A 16,471-nucleotide genomic window follows, 5' to 3' on the forward strand; every position below is an offset into this window, starting at 1 on the left:
CGAACAGAGCCCCAATCCAGGATATCGCCAATCCCCTTATCAGCGCACTGGCCAACACGCTCCAAAAAGAGGAGCCAGTACGCATTCAGTTCGGCAGCTCGCGCATTCACGTGAGTGCGGATTGGGCCATTCGAATGCTGGTATGATGGTATTGTGCGAAATAACGTGAATTCGAACCACCCAGTGCGCAAAACCCCCAGTTCCACACTCATCTGATAAGGGCTATAATCTGATACATGTAGAGGCTACCAAGTTAGAGAAGGCTGCTGTAATTGAAATAATCTTGGATGTTTTGGACTTCACCTCCCAGAATCCCTTACAATGGTCCATGCTGGCTGGGACTTCTAGAAGCTGAACTCCACAACATCCAGGCCAAAGTTTGAGAACCACTAACAAGAGCACTCTAATAAAGCATTATAAGCACTTCACCAAACTACAAATCCCAGGATTCTGTAAGATGGAGCCATGGAAGTTAAATGAATATCAAAATCTAATGTAGATATCTTTGTCTCTTTCATGCTGCATTATGATAGCATTGTGATACTACTATAATTGCTATGGCTTCATCCTGTAGAAACATGGGGTTTGTAGTTTGGTGTAGTACAAATCCCAGGAATCCATGGGATGGAGCTGTGTCAGTTACAACAGAATAAAGTGCTATGATTGTGTAGTGCAAAGGGGCTCTTTCTCATCCTAGTTGTAATAAACATATATGGCTAAATCCAATGCTTCTGTATTTGTTGCCACAGAACTTCCTTACCCTTCTTTCTGCACCTCCTTCTGCAGCCCTCTTATTGCTACCTAAAAACCAGCTTTGGATTGGGTTCCAATCGAATAGAACCTATTTTGGAAGGGAAAGAGAGCTGTAGCAAAGGGGTGGGTGGCAAATATGCTATTCTGTCAACAAAAGTCAAGATTGGATTCTCCTGATGGCTTCTATCCCTGAATACTTTGTACAGTGTATCATTTATTCTGATACGATTATACAGCTGTAGTTATCACAAGTAATTTGTTTAACAATTTATTTATTTATTTATTTATTTATTTCATTTTTATATCACCTTTCTCCCAAAAAGGCTCACAAGATGAAAACACTTTTAAAAACATTATTTAAAAAACAATTAACCTAGTTAAAACAGTGTAAAATTAAGATTAAAAACATACAAAATTTAAAAAACATAATCTAAAAACAACTCCGCATTTGTGGTTAGATTTTAAAGAAAAGGTTGCAGCACTGAGCAGCACTGAGAAGATCAGATAAAAGTAACTGAGAGACTGCCCATGCTTTTTTTCACATCTTCATTCACACAAATAACAAGTGGCTCACATTAAGTGAGGAACACTATGACAGGGTGCCCTCTGACAGATTGCATCTCTTGTTTACAGTAAACCTCTAGAAACACATTAGAGTAATGAGCCAGACATGATGGTGAAAGGAAGCTTCTTTCATTTCAACAGGGACCCTGCTCTTAGGAAAACTGTCTTTGGATCCTGGATTGGACAGAGTGTTCTCTCCTAGCTTATTTCTCAAGTTCTTCTGCAGTGACTAGAAGCTGAAGACTGCAACACACAAAACAAAAGTGTAAGCCAGTAACCTCTCTTGAAAATCAAGACCTATTAACTTTCTCCTCCCTGTGAATTATCCTGTTCTTTAGACTGTGTGGAGTGAAATAGAGATCCTGAAGCTGCAGGGGCTGTTCCAAAAGTTTGCAATTCCCAGCCAAGGGATGTTAGGATTGCTCCATCTTTGTTGTCTTTCTGCTAAAAGACAGAATTTATTTCCTTCATGTGGGCTTTAAAAACTGCTTTTTAATGGGTTTTTTTTTACTGAGAAGGTACTATATTTTAATTTAATTTCTTTATTTTTTTCAATTCACATGTTTTAAATTGAATTTTTAATGTAATTGTATTTTGATGTTGAACTCATTTTGTGTTTTAATTGTACTTTTATTCAATTTTAGCTTGAGCCTCATTTTTGGTAGGGTAACAGGATATCTGTCCGATAAATAATCACAATAAATAACTTGTTTATAACTGCTCTCTGAGACCAGGTTTGTCAGTACCACAGTATTAGACATTAGTTACACTCATATAAATGGTTCCAAGAGTGCCAAAAAACCTTTTTGAATGTCACACACATGAAGCCCTGTTTCAGCATTCAGTCAAAACAGAATACCATACATGCTGCCCCATTACTTATTTCCTAGTCCCTGTCCCGTTCCAGTTCAGATCTTGCCAAATTGGAAAGCAAAGTTTAAAAGAAAGTTCTACTCACGTTCACTTGAACATGTGTTGACTTTTCTACTGCAGTTGGGAACCCTGGTAAGGCTGTATTATATTGGTTCCGCTTAACAGCTTTAAGCAGCAATGTACCTTCCAACTGTCCGAGTTTGACACGAACAGTCCTGATTAATCCTGATGTTCCACTTTCTCAGCTGCTTTTAAAGTGTCCCAGTCTCTCTCTCTCTCTCCTGCTCCTCCAGCTTTCCCCCTTTGTCCTTAGCTTACTTCCATTGATTCAGACTCAGCCAAGGGGAGAGAAAAGGCAGAATCTTACCCTTTCCAGTAGGCTTAGGTAAAAACAAATTGCTGCAGCCTCTCCTAGATTATCTGTTGTTTCTCACTTTTGCTATCTCAGCCACACACTCATGTCGCCTGGCCACATGTGTCCTGGTTTTCATCTGTAAAATGTTGGAGGGTATAAATACAGTAATACATTATTTGTAGTGATGGTATTTTACTCTGTCACTGACATCTTTATGTTGAATTTGTTTGCTGTTTTTGTTGTCTTGTAATAATTTTTGTAAGTTTCTTGGAGAATCACCATGCACACATGTGCACTCACACACACACATTTAATTAACAACATTTCTATGTTGTTCAAGAGAGCTAGCATGGTATAATGGTCTAGTGTTGGAGTAGGGCTCTGGGAAACCAGGGTTCAAATCCCCACTTTGCCACGAAAATCTCTGACTGACTTGAGCAAGTCACTCTCAGATCCTCAGAGGAAGGTAATAGCAAACCTCTGCAGCAAAATCTTGACAAGGAAAGACCATTAGAAGTTCACCTGATCGTCTCCACAAGTTAGAAATTATTTGAAGGAACACAACAGCAAAACAAATATGTTGTTCAGGAGACACATGGGATGACAATACTGCATCTCCTGGTAGCTGATCCTGGAACTGTAATCCTGACCTTTGTAATAGTGTATTGCACTGGTACATTCTTCTTTGTGGTCTCTGTGAAGCATACAAATGGGTTATTTTGCGCCTGCGCAGCAATTTTGGATCTTACTGGAATCGCTAGGTAAGCTCTGCCCCCCCCCCCCCCCATATAGCCTCGGGGTCTTCCTGCCCTTTCTCAGTTCCTTTTGTCCATCGTGTCAGCAGCATAGGAACCTCTCTTGGAATTCTCTCCTTCCTTCGCTTTCAACCATGTTTTGGCTTTTCGACTTCTCTTTTTGGATAATGATTTGGACTGGTTTTGGACAAGTTGTATTCCCTCAGCTTGTTTGACTATTCTCTTGTCTCATCCTTCGCCTTGACGATGTCCTCGCACTCCTTCAAAAGGTGCACCGAGTGCAGAGGAAAGATTCCCAGCCAGGATGGTCACTCCATATGCCTCCTCTGCTTGGGAGAGGGTCACAATGTCTTGGTGTGCCCTCACTGCAAGGTCTTCACCCCACAGGCCAGGAAGAACAGGGATATGCGCTTCCACTCCTTGCTGTATGCACAAATCTTGAGTCCTCCCGCTCCTTCTAAGGTCACTGCCAAGGCTCCTACTGCCGATGGCATGCCTTCAACTTCTAAGGTCACTGCCAATGCTCCTTCTGCCAAGGACATAGCTTCTGCTGAGGTTACACAATTGCACGTTGTGGAGAAACGCAAATCAATCGAGGATGAAGAGTTCGGACAAATGTCCTCCCCCGAGTGGAAAAAAATCCTCAGACGGCTCCAAAACCAAAAAGAAAAAGCACAGATCTTCTAAGGATAAGGGCAAGGACTCTTCCCATCATAAGGAGAAAAAATCTCGCCCTTCAACGTCTTCTGACACCGACCGTTGAACAAACTTTGCCGTCTGTCGATACAGACTCGGGCTTGGTACCGTGCGGACAGCATCCTGCACAACCTGTGACACCTCTCCTGTCCTGAGATGACCTCTGTTCCTCCTCGAGTTGAGTCTCTCCCCCTCCTAAAGGAGCTCCCTCAACCTTAGCAGCTTTCTGATACGGAGCTTGAAGCTTCTCCCCGTCGGCTCCCCTGGCCCAGACCTGACAACTGCCCAGTGCATCCCCGTGGATCGCATCTCTCAGATGTCGGAAGTCATCCATTTTAATGAAGACCTTGATGGGGACCTCTCTTACGGTCTCCCAGAACCTGCTGATAGATACCTCATTTTTGATGAACCAGAGAGGCACCTATTATCTCCCTCTCGACACTTCAGAAGTTCAAGCCGGACAATTCATGCAGAGCATCAGTACCAAAGAACCTTGGCTCCCTTTCCGGACAGCCTCCGCTGTGGCTGAGCCCCTGCAGTCCCATCCTGCCTCCACGGTGACCCACACTGACCAACCGTACCTTCCACCACCCCAGAAGCCTTTGGTCTCAACTGTGCTCCCACCACCTCAGTCCTCTCCTCTTCATTCAAGGCCGACCCTCAGATCTCCCTCAAGCTCTTCTGAATCTCCTAACTATTCCGAGTCTGATTTCTCTCAGGTTCATCAAAGTCAGGCTCTCAGGCTCTCACGATTCCTGAGGTGGCCTCTCCTTTTGACAATGTAAAATCCTTTGCAGAGCAAGTCATCTGAATGGGCAAAGCTCTCCGTGTCGAGGCTCTCGACTCCATCGACGAATGGGTCCAGGGCAGGGTTCCAACACCCCCCTTGATCCCGTTTCTGCCCTCGATGTTGCAAATTGTCAAACGTTCCTGGACTGATCCTTCCTCTTTGCAGCCGCTTTCGAAGAAGCTGAACAATTTATACAGGATCACCCCCCTCGGATGACTCCTGGCTCTTTGAGCACCCCCGTCCCAACTTGGCTATTGTTGAAGCCTCCCAGCTCCGCTTCACTCCTAAAGTGGCCTCAACGCAAAGTGGCATGGGAGGCCGCAAGCTTGACTGTATGGGTCAAAAATCTTATGCTTTGGCCATACTGGACCTCAAAGTTGCTAATTACGTGGCTTGTATGACAGCTTATCAGCAACATTTGTGGGAACGTGCTCTCTCTCTGTACAACAACCTTTTGGAAGAAAAGAAACGACTGGCCCTCACAAGCCATGATGAGGCACACTCTCTGGCTGCACAACAGATCACTTCAGCCAGACACTCAACTGATTGCACTGCCAGACAATTCTCTGGAGCCATGGCCCTTCTTCGCTATGCCTGGCTGAGATCTTCTTTTTTTTTTTTTTTTTTTTTTTTTTTTTTTTTATTTCTTAAAAATCATTCAAAGACAATAGACAATAAACATATACATACATACAGACTAACAGACAACATCGTACATCTAAAACATCTAAATAAAAGTACTTCCCCTCCTTTACTTTGGTTATTATATTTAATAGAATTGTCTGATTTTCCCATTTTCCCTCTCTTACTTCTTTAACTCTACATTATACTCCCTTTTTTCGCATGTTCCTAATCTTATCTCAATAGTTGTGGAGTCATCTTTTTTGTTATTATAATTATTATATTATTGTTATTATTTTTTATTTATAATAGTATATCCCAAGAAATGAATACTAGCCTTGATAAAATAAGAAAAGAGAGAGGGTGTGTAGATAGAAAGGAGAGACATCACAAGTCCAGTATGAAATCATTCTCCTTACCACTCTAACTTAGTCCTTAAAGGCGATTATGCTTTTTTCTCCTTTTTCTCTACATAGATATTTTATGACTAATGACCAATCCTTATTGAATTTTTCAGTATTACCCTCTCTCAAATAAATAGTTAATTTATCCATTTCCATGATTTCATAAATTTTTTTAATCCATTCCTCTTTTGTAGGTTCCTCCTTATTTTTCCATTTTTTTGCAAAGATTATTCGTGCAGCTGTAGTTAAATAAAATATAATTTTCCCGGCTTTATTTTCAATTCTTTGGTTTGCCATACCTAGTAAGTACAGTGCTGGTTCAAAGACAATATTTTCCTCAATGATTTTCTGTAGTTCTTTGTGTATCATTACCCAAAATGATTTAGCTTTTTGGCACTCCCACCACATATGTATCATTGTACCTTGTTTCTTTTGACAGTTCCAACATATACCTTTCGTCTTTTTGTAGATTTTAGCCAATTTTTCAGGGGTGAGGTACCATCTATATTGTATTTTATAATATGCCTCTTTGATATCATAACTTAAAGTATATTTTATTCGTTTACTCCAATTTTTCTCCCATTCTTCGAGTAAAACCGGTTTTCCAAAATCTTGGGCCCAACTAATCATATATTGTTTAATTGGTTCTTTCTCTGTCTCAAAACCTTGAATCAGTTTATATAATTTCGATATTCGTTGTTGTGTTCCCTGAAACATAAGTTTTTCTAATTCAGTTTCTTCTGTCTCGATTTTAATTGTCTTCTCATCTTTTTTATAGCTTTCTGCTATTTGCCTGTATAGAAACCAATTATAGTTGAGGCCTTCTTGTTTAATTTCTTCCGGTGTTTTTATCCTGTGTTGATTTCCTTCTTTCAATATGAGATCTTTATATGTTATCCATTTATTTTTTATCATCTTTTCTCTTCTATAGAAGGCCTCATTAACTGAAGTCCATCTAGGAATTTTAGGTATCAACCGTGTTTTATATTTTATCCAAATTCGAATTAAAGATTTTCTCACAAAATGATTGTAGAATTCCTTGTTAATTTTTAATTTATCATAGATTAAGTATGCATGCCAGCCGAATTTTAAGCCATATCCCTCCAATTGTAATAATTTTTCTTCTTTTAATGTCACCCATTCGCTGATCCAGTCCAAGCTGCATGCATAATAGTAAAGTTTTAGGTTAGGAAAGTTTAGACCTCCTTGTTCTTTCTTTTCTTGAATATTTTTTAATCTCACACGTGGTCTTTTCTTGTTCCATATAAATCCCAATAGATCTTTCTCCCATTTTTTAAAGGGTCCATCGTTCGTAATTATTGGTAAAGATTGGAAGAGATATAACATTTTAGATGTGACGTTCATTTTAATTGTAGAAATTCGTCCGATCCATGATAAACTTAATTTTGACCACCTCTGTAAATCTTGTTTAATTTCTTTCCATGTTGTTTCATAATTATTTTTGTATAGTTCAGAATTTTTAGTTGTAATATTAATTCCTAAATATTTGACTTTCTTCTGGATTTCAAAATTTGATATCTGAGTCAATTTTTCTTTTTCCTTCTTTGTCATATTCATAACTAACATTTTTGTTTTGCTTACATTGATTTTTAGACCAGCTAGTTTCCCATATTCATTAATTGTTTTTAAGAGTGCATTAACACTCTCCAATGGATCTGTCAAGGTTATTACCATGTCGTCTGCATACGATTTGATTTTATATTCGTTATTTTTGACTCTTATACCTGTTATTTCCTCTTCTCTTCTTATCATATTGTTTAATATTTCCGAAACCGTAATATATAGCAGTGGCGACAGAGGGCATCCTTGTCTAGTGCCTTTTTGTATATTGCATATATCTGTTGTATCACCATTGATGATGATTTTTGCATATTGATTTTGATATATTGCAGATATCCAATTAATAAAGTTGTTTCCCAATTTCATTTTTCCCAAAATTTTTATCATAAAAGTCCAATTCACATTGTCGAATGCTTTTTCTGAATCTAAAAAGATCAGTGCGGCTTTTTGGTCTGGTCTTTTTTCTAAATATTCAATTATGTCAATTATATGCCTAATATTTTCTTTCAGGTGTCTATTTGGAAGGAATCCAGCCTGATCTTTATTTATCCAATGATTTAAAACTTTTTTATATCTTTCAGCCAAAATTGTTGTAAATATTTTGTAATCATTGTTCAATAGTGCAATGGGTCTAAATTTGGATATTTCTAAGACACTTTGTTCTTCTTTTGGAATCAGTGTGATAAAAGATGATTTCCATGATTCTGGAATTTCTCCTTTTAAAATTTCATTCATTGTCTCTTGTAGAGGTTCAACTAAGATTGATTCAAATTTTTTATAGTATTCTGCCGAGAAACCATCTGGTCCTGGAGCCTTTCCGATCTTTAATTTTCTGATTGCCGCAATAATTTCAGTTGTGGTGATATTTTTATTCAAATCTTCTTTTTGTTCTTCCGTAATGTGACTTATTTTTTGTTTTTCCAAAAATTTTTCAATTTCTTCTATTTTTGAGGGATTTTGAGTGAATAGAATTTTGTAATATTCAAAAAATGCTTTTTTTATTTGTTTATGTTCTGTAATGATTTTTTCTCCTTCTTTGATTCTCCATATTATTCTTTTTTCCTTCTTTTTCTTTAATTTCCAGGCTAATAATTTTCCCGGTTTGTTTGCGTGTTCAAAGGTTTTTTGTTTTAAGTATCTGAGTTTTTTCTCCATCTCCTCTGTTAATAATATTGAGATTTGTTTTTGTAATAGATTCATCTCTTCCTTCACTTTTTTGTCTCTCGGAAATTTCTTTAAGGTAGATTCTTTATCTTTTATTTCTGTCAGTAATTCATTCATCTTTGCGCCTCTTCTTTTTTTCTCTTCAGCATTTTTTTGAATAAAAAAACCCCGCATAACTGCTTTGGAGGCTTCCCAGACATTTTGAATTTTCACCTCCCTATTCATGTTTTCTTGAAAATAATTTTCTAATTGTTTCTTTGCTTGTAAGATTATTTTCTCATCTCTTAATAGATATTCATTTAATCGCCAATTATATTTTCTGGGTGTTTCATATATTTCCATTGTTATTGGGTTGTGGTCTGATGTTATGCCTGGCTGAGATCTTCTGACCTGACACCCCAGGCCAGATCGACCATTGAGGAACTCCCCTTTGATGCTTCGGGCCTTTTTCACAAAGACACCGATGAGAAGCTGGAGTTCAAAAACATGATGAGAAACACAGCCTGTAAATACAGTATGTCATCTTCTTCAACTTCTTGGTCTCTCCACTCATACCAACTCCATTCTGGATGGCAGAGACCTTCCTACTCCTCCAACCAGGGTAGGCCCAGTCAGCCTCCTGACTTTCAGCAACAGCGTTTTCCCCAGCAACAACAGCCTCCCTCGGGAAAACGTTAGTCAAAATCTAAATATTAGCAGCCCTTCCAAAAGAAGGATCCAGACCAAGGCAAGAGGTGCTTCTGAAGTTTTCCAGTGCACTTTGACCCCTCACCCCCCATGGGGATCGTCTGGCCCATTTTTACCACTCTTGAGCCACCATAACATTTGACTCTTGGGTGCTCAAAATTGTCTGGAGGGGCTATGCCCTTGAGCTTCAACATCCTCCCCCAAGGGGTAACTTTGTTTCCACTTCCCCTTCAGACACCCTTCTTGACAAAGTGCGCTCACTGTGTATAAAAGGGGCCATCAAACCCGTGTCCCCCTCTCAAATCCATCACTGTTTTTTTCATTGTCACCAAACCTAAAGTAGGCCTTCACTCCATTCTAAACCTCTGTTATTTGAAGTCTTTCAACTATTATAAGCATTTCCGTATGGTAACTCTCACTTCCATCTTGCCCCTATTACAGGACTCAGATTGGTTTGCCACTGTGGACCTTCAGGACTCTTATTTCCACATTAACATCTGAGAGAACCACCAAAATCTCCTTACCTTTTCTGTCAGTCCCAACTCCTTTCGCTACCATGTTTTGCCTTTCAGACTCTCCACGGCACCGAGGGAGTTCACCAAGTGCATGGCAGTCGTGGCAGCATTCCTCCGCCAGCAAAACATCATAGTATTTCCATATCTCGATGATTGGTTGTTTGTTGTCCCGAACAGACTCATGCTCTCAGAACATCTCAGCTATGCTCTCTCCCTCCTTCAAGCCTTGGGACTCATGCTCAACCCAGAAAAGTCCACTCTCTCTCATGCAAAAAAGTGAGGTTCATTGGCGCCATGTTAGATTCCACGGCATCGAGAGCATATCTTCCCTGAGACAGGTTCGACAACCTCAGGTCTTCGATTTGGGCTTGCCTCTCTTCCCGACGCATCTGGGCAAGGACAGCATAGGTGGTGCTGAGACATATGGCATCTACGACGTATGTCACTCTGTGGGCCCGGCCCCGCATGCACCCCTTCCAGTCTTGGTTTCTCTCCATCTTCAATCCAGCCTGCAATCATCCACAAAGATGGATCACCATCCCAAGGCCAGTGGCTCGCTCCCTCCATTGGTGGCTCAACCCACAGAACGCCTGTGAGGGCATGCCCTTTCTGCCTCTGCAGCCCCAGGTCACGCTCACAACTGATGCTTCCATTACCGGATGGGGAGCCCACTGCAAAGACCTCTCCATCAACGGGAGATGGTCCCCAGTGGAACTCCGCTACCACATCAATGCTCTGGAGATGTTAGTGGTCCGAAAAGCTCTCAAGGCCTTTGAAACCTTGCTTCGGGATCAGGTAGTCTTGCTCCTCACTGACAACATGACGGTGATGTATTATGTCAACAAGCAAGGAGGTACCAGATCTTCCACTTTCTTCACTCTCATCCTCCAGATTTGGAACAGGTACACCTCCAGACGCATCATCCTGCAGGCCATCCACCTTCTAGAAGAGGAGAATGTGCTTGTGGACAAGCTGAGCAGAGCTCCAGACTCTTGTCATGAGTGGCAATTCAACCCCCATGTCATATGCCATTTGTTTTCCCTTTGGGGAACTCCAGACATCGACCTGTTTGCCTCTCATCTGAACTTTCTGTGCAACCAGTTCTGCTCCAGGATGTTTTCCTCTTCTGCTGGTCGGACAAGATGTTCTACCTGTTTCTTGCCTTCCTTCTCATCACAAGGGTCACAGCCAAGCACCAAACAGACCACTCGGACTCTATCCTTGTCACCCCGTGGTGGCTGAGACAACTGTGGCTCGCTCCTCTACTTCAACTCTCCAACAACCGGTTCTGACAACTGCCTGGACGTCAAGACTCTCTGTCTCGTGGCCTGTAGGATTCTACCCTGAACTGCTTCTCAGCTCTGGTTTGAAAGATCATTTTGGTTTCCCTTAAGCCTTCCACTCAGCGTTCCTACTCACTCAAATGGAACAAATTTTTGTCCTTTCTGACTGACAGAGGACTATCTTCCTTGGAGGTTGATGTCCCCATTGTCCTCGAGTTCCTGAACTCTCTCTTCAGGTCCGGCCTCTCCATCTCTTCCTTGAGATGTTACCTTTCGGCCATCTGTGCCCACTTTCAGTTTTCTGGCCACCTGTCAATTTTTGTCAACCCCTTGGTGAAAAGATTCTTCAAGGGACTCAAAAACCTCAAACCGCCAATTGCCGCCCTGGCACCTGCTTGGGATCTTCAACTCATCTTGGCAGCCCTGTCTGCGGCTCCCTTCAAACCCCTTGCTTCCTGTGACCTCAGGGTCCTCACTTGTAGGCATTTTTGGTCATACTGACCTCTGCACGTCGGGCCAGTAGACTCTCTGCCCTCCGTACCGACTCTCCCTATCTCAAATTTTTTAGAGACAAAGTTGTCCTGAGACTGGATATTTCTTTCCTACCAAAGATTGTTTCTGTCTTTCATCTCAACCAAAACATCATTCTTCCAGCACTTGCTCCGAACCCGACCACCGACACCGAGCGTCAACTCCACTCTCTCGATGTCAGGTGGGCTTTGGCCTTCTACTTCGACAGGACTTCTGTCTCGAGGTGTTCTCAACAGCTTTTTGTCTGTTATTCCATCCCTAAGCTGGGACTTCCTGTCACTCCTCAATGTTTCTCTAAGTGGGTGACCTCCACTATCCATCTCTCATATGAACTGTTGGGGAAGACGCCCCCTGCTCAAATCCGAGCCCATTCAGCCAAGGAGGTAGCTACTTCCTCTGTATTCCTCTCCGGCATCCCCTTGGAGGACATTTGCAAGGCTGCGGTATGGTCTCAACCGCTGACCTTTATCAAGCATTACAGACTTGATACCAGGCAATGCTGGGAGGCATTCTTTGGCAGAACTGTTCTTCTTTCGGCAACTCACTGAGTTACTAAATGACACAAATTCACACTGTTTTTCTGGTTTAATAATCCATTTGTTTTATTACCAGGACACACGCTCCTCCAGGAGAGTTTCAGCTTGTCAGTCTAACCCATTTGTGTGCTTCGCAGAGACCATGAAGAAGAATGACAGGTTGCTTACCTGTAACTGTAGTTCTTTGAGTGGTCATCTGTGAATCCATTCAAATCCCACCCAAATCCCGCCATCCTCCCCTCTGTCGTGTCCTGCGCTTTCTTCCTTGTCTGCTCTTATGGCGGATTATTTGAACTGAGAAAGGGCGGGAAGACAACAAGCCTATATAGGGGGTGGGTGGAGCTACCGCCAGAAAAGCTTCCCTAGAGATTCCAGTAGGATCCGAAATTGCTGCGCAGGCACAGAATAAGCCATTTGTATGGATTCGCAGATGACCATTTGAAGAACTACAATTACAAGTAAGCAACCTGTCATTCATGACTGCAAATTCATACTTGAAATTATTGGTGTTCAGGGGTATAGATGTTGTTGTTGTATGCCATCAAGTCATTTATAACAACCCCAAGCCTATCACAGGTTTTTCTTGGCAAGATTTGTTCAGAGGGGGTTTGTTACTGCCTCCCTCTGAAGCTAAGAGAGTGTGACTTGCCTAAGGTCTCTGTCCCTGGTCTCCAGGCTTATAGTCTAATGCTCAAACCACCCCACTACACCGGGTCTTGATGTAGTTATGGGTGTGTGTGACAAAATAATGGCATTGTCTTCCCAAATAAGAATGCTGCCCCCCCCATTAAATTTTCATTCACTCTTCCAAATTTCTAACATTGCAGTAACTTAAAACTTCAGTTGAATGTTTAGAAATACAGTTTAGGCATCCAAAGAAAAGGGGCAAGCAGAGTTACTAAGGGAATGTAAACACAGCAGATGTGAAAGTTTTCAATATGAACAATTTTCAGTGTCTCACTCTGCAGTCCTAGAAATGTGGGGACTGAAGGGAAATTTTATGGGGGTGGCAGAATTGTTATTTGGCCACTTTGGCCCCTCACCCTGATAGCTACATGTCTGCTCATGTCATTGCAGCAGTTGTGCCCCATAAAAAAATACCCATCCCCTGGCATAGTAACTTGTGGCATGGTTGGACCGTACTGGTGTTATATCTCCTCTTGTTAACCTGATATGAGCCCCAGGCCTTCTGATACTTGAAATCTCTCTCTGCTAAATGCCTGCTACACTCAACCCTCCTTGTGATCTTTTTTATGATTTTCCTGGTACACAGCCTAATGGCAAACTCCTAAAACAGAAGACTATTTATCATTCATTAGGCTGCTGCAGAGTCCTACTGAAAACATTACACATCATAAATATTGGGTGAGGTTATGAAGAATGCTTAGGAAAGAGAGCCTTTTAACCTGTCTTCCTGTCCAGTGTTTGTTGGAGGTAATCCACAGATTTCCTTCTTTATTATGTGGAACAAGACTTTTGGAAAGGGTGTTTGGCCTTTGGGGCTAGAATTAGACATAGTGGTGGCTGGTGAATGGACACATGCAAAGGAGATGTGTAGCTGTGGCCTTCCAGGTAATTCTGGACTGCAGTTCCCATAATACTTAACCGTTGGCTATGCTGGTTTCAGCTGTTGGGAGTTGTAAAACAAAACCATCTAGACAACCACAGTTGCTCACTGCTGATTTAAACCATGGATCTGTCCCAATCTTGTTGAAAGAGGAGATGTGTAGGTGAGGATGATGGTCTGGTTTTGACAGGAATAGGAATTTGCAGGCAAGGAATGCAGAAGACTTTTCCCATCTTACCTTACTTTCCTGCACGATATAGATGTTATATCTAGGCAAAGAGTCTAGGTGAAAGATGGAAAGCACTGAGGTCTTTTAAGTCTGGAGTGTTCTGTCTGGCAAAGCCAGGCACACCTTTCATTGACAAAATCAGACCTCCACCCCATGCTCCATAATAGAGGCAGGTCTATCTTTATTTCAACATAAAGCTCTCCCTCTGTTTTATCTCATTTGCCTGGCATGCTAAGACGTGCATGTAACTGATAGGAGAACAAGTTGAGATCACAGGCTGAAGTCCTCAAATTAGTATACTTGACTAATGCCATTGCTTTCAAAGAGTCTCACAAAGGCTCTAGCTTAGTGACAACATCCTAGGTTTGACTTCCAGCTATTCCCACCCCCCAGAAAAGAACCTGAAATAGCAAGCAGCAAGAAAGCCCCTGTTGATTCTAGTATACTCAGCAGCAACAGCATTATCCCTGTGAAGCTGATAACAAGTAAGTTCTAACGATTTAAATATGACTTAATTCCCAGAGTATGAAGACTGTAACCCCAATAACAACAACTAATAAAAAGGCAAGGGTCATCCACCATGGTATTAACTAAACATTACACCAGGGAAAGGCGGTACATTTTTACCCTTGTGTGTGGCTTACATGGAAGACAATATAGTTCTGATGTTCATAATGGTTTTTTAAAAAAGGCACTGAAAAGCTAGAAAGAATTAAGGCAGCTTCCCCCAATCTGGTGCTCTCCAGATGTGTTGGACTGCATGCTTCACACTTTTGAATTTGTTGGTTTTATGGGGTTTTGTTAAAATCATTTTAAAATTATGTCTAATATTCTTAAAACTGTCATTTTAATTTTATATATATTTAATTCTGTTTCGGTTTATTTATTGTTAAGGTTATTAGCTATATAGAATAAAGTTTATGATGGTATGCTGGCTGGGGATGAGGGGATTATTGTCCAAAGCATCTTAGAATCACCAGATTGGAAAAGGCAGATCAGGCCTAGAAAGCCTCTGTTAAAGTGAGAGACATAGGGCACTTACTGTTTAGTTTATTCAAAAGATAAAGACAGACCAGAACACCCAGAAAATAAAGCCATTTTTGAAAAGGTGCTATTTTCAACAGGGGAAAGAATTAACATCTGAGAAAAGCCCCACAAAGGTGTTGAATCACTTTTCCATTTTTGCAGGCATCAGATCATGACAATAAAGCCCAATCACTTTTTACAGATTGAGATAATCAGCATGTAGCAATACCCAGCATTTGGTGTTGCAAATGAGAGGAGAAAAATTCCATCAACTTGTGTTACGTTTTTGCTTTAATCCTTCTAATCTACTGATTCAAAGTAGAGGCGTGCCTTAACTCGAAGAAGGCTTGCTGTGGGAGCTCCTTCATTGGCTTGTTGTGATGGAGCTTCCAGAGCAAAATGCGCCAGGTGATGGCTCATAAACCCATTGTTTTAGGGGTCATTCACATAACTGTGCTAAGAGGACAATGCCCCTGATAAAGAAGGGATTTTACCCACTGATCCCACTGTAGCATGTTGGTGAAAGAATGACAGTTCAAAAGGCAGGAGTGTGCATTTAGGGAACCAACTGTGAAACTGGAGTGTTTACCATATTCTTGGGCAGCAACACGACATCATGTAGTTTTCTTATCATGCAGGATGTGTTCCTCCTCCTAACTCCAGAACAATTTGGCACAATTTCTGTACCCTGAGAGTACATCCCAAGACTGGTTGGATTTTGTTTTCCTGTGATGCCTTCAGCTGGGGAAAACCCTTTAAAATGGCTTGTTGATAGTAAAGGAACAAATTTTAAACACAAAGTTCTTTGGATATGTTCCCATCTATGGAAAAAAAATGTGTTGTGGCCATCTCCAGAGAATGTTTATTTCTTTTAAAAACTCTACTGCATTCATTTGGATTCATTAGAGTACACCCTTCCACTGCCCTGAATAAATTATTTGATGAAATTAAAGGTTATCACCTCCTAGGGTAGGGTCAGGCAACTTGTGGCCCTCCTGATGTCATTGGACTGCAACTTCCATCATTCCTCACCAGGGGCTATGCTGGTTATGGCTGATAGGTACTGTGGTCCAACAGGTACTCCCATAGTGATAAAAGGAAAGGCCATAACAATGGTTCTTCCACTCCCATTCGGCATACAGAAGCCGGCTGAATGTGCAGTTGAACCATACTTAAACAGAGGTCTCTTTCATATTGTGCCATTAGAGCACTTTTATACTGCTTTAACTACTGTAGTTACAACCTATGCAGGATCTGTAGCTTTCTGAAGGATTTCCAGTTCTCTGACAGAGGATTCTAAATACATCACAAAGCTACAAATTCCAGTATTCTATGGGATGGAGCCAGGGTCATTAAAATGGAATCAAAGTGGTGTAACGACAGTGTAAAAGAGATCAGAAGTGACAGAACATCATTCTGCCCTGCGCCTATAAGTTTATAGGCTCTGGGGGGAATGTATGTTGCCACAGTTCTGTCATAGAATCATAGAATCATAGAGTTGGAAGAGACCACACGGGCCATCCAGTCCAACCCCCTGCCAT

At 41.3% G+C, this 16,471-nt stretch overlaps 1 long non-coding RNA gene across 1 annotated transcript in view; it reads left to right on the forward strand.

The window, feature by feature from the left end:
* The first annotated feature begins 175 nt into the window (after nucleotides 1-175).
* LOC121924207 overlaps nucleotides 176-16,471 on the forward strand; it is a 17,889-nt gene continuing 1,593 nt past the window's right edge. Inside the window, exon 1 of the long non-coding RNA XR_006102548.1 lies at nucleotides 176-1,582. This is a non-coding gene — a long non-coding RNA (uncharacterized LOC121924207). The remainder of the gene's footprint in view (nucleotides 1,583-16,471) is intronic.

Source organism: Sceloporus undulatus, chromosome 2, assembly GCF_019175285.1.
Source record: "Sceloporus undulatus isolate JIND9_A2432 ecotype Alabama chromosome 2, SceUnd_v1.1, whole genome shotgun sequence".
Lineage (NCBI taxonomy): Eukaryota > Metazoa > Chordata > Lepidosauria > Squamata > Phrynosomatidae > Sceloporus > Sceloporus undulatus.